Raw genomic sequence first — 2558 nt, forward strand, 5'->3', positions numbered from 1 at the left:
CCAAGTGGGACAATCTGATTACCTTGCCTCTACACCAGCTCTTAGAACAGTGTTTGGCACATAGTAAGTACTTAACAAATACCATAGTTATTATTATTTATTATTAAGACCGTCTGGCACAGGCTCGGGGGTGGAGTCTCTGGTGCACTGTTTCTTTGACTGTGTACTTCACTCCTCTAGTGCTATCCTTCTCACTGTGCATTGATCTCTCCTGTCTCTCTGTCAACCCCTGACCCACATCCTACCTCAGGCCTGGCATACCCTCCTTCATCAAATCTGACAATTACTCTCCTCGCCTTCAAAGTCTTATTGAAGGCACATCTCCTTCAAGAGGCCTTGCCTGACTAAGCCCCACTTTTCATCATCTCCCACTCCCTTCTGCATCTCCCTGACTTGCCCCCTTTGCTCTTCCCTGTCCCCCAGCCCCACAACACTATGTTATCTGTAATTTTATTTATTTGTATTGATATCTGCTCACAGTCTAGACTGTGACCACATTGTGGGCAGGGAATGTCACTGTTTATTATTGTATTGTAATTTCCTAAGTGCTTAGTACAGTGCTCTATACACAGTAAGTGCTTAATAATTACGATTGGCTTAGTGGAAAGAGCATGGGCTTGGGAGTCATGGGTTCTAATCCCGCCTCCACTGTTTGTCAGCTGTATGACCTTGGGCAAGTCACTTAACTCCTCTGTGCCTCAGTTACCTCATCTGTAAAATGGGGATGAAGACTGCAAGCTCCACATGGGACAACCTGATTACCTTCCAGCGCTCAGAACAGTGCTTGGCACATAGTAAGCACTTAACAAATGCCAATGTTATTATTATTATTATGAATGAACGTGGATCATAGGGGCAGCCACTAGACCATTCATTCATTCAATCATATTTATTGAGCGCTTACTGTGTGCAGAGCACTGTACTAAGCACTTGGGAAGTACATGTTTGCAATATATGGAGACGGTCCCTACCCAACAGCGGGCTCACAGTCTCAAAGGGGGAGACAGACAACAAAACAAAACATATAAACCAAATAAAATAAATAGAATAAATATGTACAAGTAAAATAAATAAATGGAGTAATAAATATGTACAAACATATATACATATATACAGGTGTTGTGGGTAGGGGAAGGAGGTAAGGCGAGGGGGTGGGGGAGGGGGAGTACAGGGAGAGGAAGGAGGGGGCTCAGTCTGGGAAGGCCTCCTGGAGGAAGTGAGCTCTCAGTAGGGCTTTGAAGGGAGGAAGAGAGCTACCTTGGCAGATGTGTGGAGGGAGGGCATTCCAGGCCAGTGGAAGGACGTGGGCTGGGGGTCGTTGGTGGGACAGGTGAGAACGAGGCCAAGTGAAGAGGTTAGCGACGGCAGAGGAGCAGAGGGTGCAGGCTGGGCTAGAGAAGGAGAAAAGGGAGGTGATGTAGGATGGGGCGAGGTGATGGAGAGCCTTGAAGCCGAGGGTGAGGAGTTTTTGCCTGATGTGTAGGTCGATTGGTAGCCACTGGAGATTTTTGTGGAGGGGAGTAACATGCCCAGAGCGTTTCTGCACAAGGACGATCCGGGCAGTGGCATGCAGTATGAATTGAAGGGGAGAGACAGGAGGATGGGAGATGGGAGAGGAGGCTGATGCAGTAATCCAGTCGAGATAGGGTGAGAGATTGAACGAGTAGGGTAGCAGTTTGGATGGAGAGGAAAGGCTAGTCCAGGCACAGGACTGTCCCAGCAGGGAATGGAGTTGCCTAGTGGAAAGAGCACAGTCCTGGGAGTCAGAGGACAAGTGTTCCAATCCCAGATCCACCACCTGTCCGCTGCATGACCTCGGGCAAGTCACTTAACCTCCCTGAAACTCAACTACCTCATCTGTAAAAGGGTATTAATACTGGGAGCCCTATGTGGGACAGGGACTGTATCCAACCTGATTATCTTATATCTACCCCAGGGCCTAGTACAATGCCAGGCCAGTGTCATGTTCTGTCCTTTAAATTCATTCATTCAATCAGATTTATTGAGTGCTTCCTCTGTGCAGAGCACTGTGATAAGAGCATGAGGGAATACAATACAACAAAAAACAGAAACATTCCCTGCCCACAATGAGGTTACAGTCTGGGGTGGGGAAGGTGGGTGGGTGGGCAGAAGTTAATCACAGGGGACACAGCTCCTTGTCAGATCATAGTTCAACACATTCTATTATCATCATCATCAATCGTATTTATTGAGCGCTTACTATGTGCAGAGCACTGTACTAAGTGCTTGGGAAGTACAAATTGGCAACATATAGAGACAGTCCCTACCCAACAGTGGGCTCACAGTCTAAAAGGGGGAGACAGAGAACAAAACCAAACAAACTAACAAAATAAAATAGAATAGATATGTACAAGTAAAATAAATAAATAAATAGAGTAATAAATGTGTACAAACATATATACATATATACAGGTGCTGTGGGGAAGGGAAGGAGGTAAGATGGGGGGGATGGACAGGGGGACGAGGGGGAGAGGAAGGAAGGGGCTCAGTCTGGGAAGGCCTCCTGGAGGAGGTGAGCTCTCAGTAGGGCCATGAAG

The sequence above is a fragment of the Tachyglossus aculeatus genome, chromosome 4 (assembly GCF_015852505.1).
Source record: "Tachyglossus aculeatus isolate mTacAcu1 chromosome 4, mTacAcu1.pri, whole genome shotgun sequence".
Taxonomy (NCBI): domain Eukaryota; kingdom Metazoa; phylum Chordata; class Mammalia; order Monotremata; family Tachyglossidae; genus Tachyglossus; species Tachyglossus aculeatus.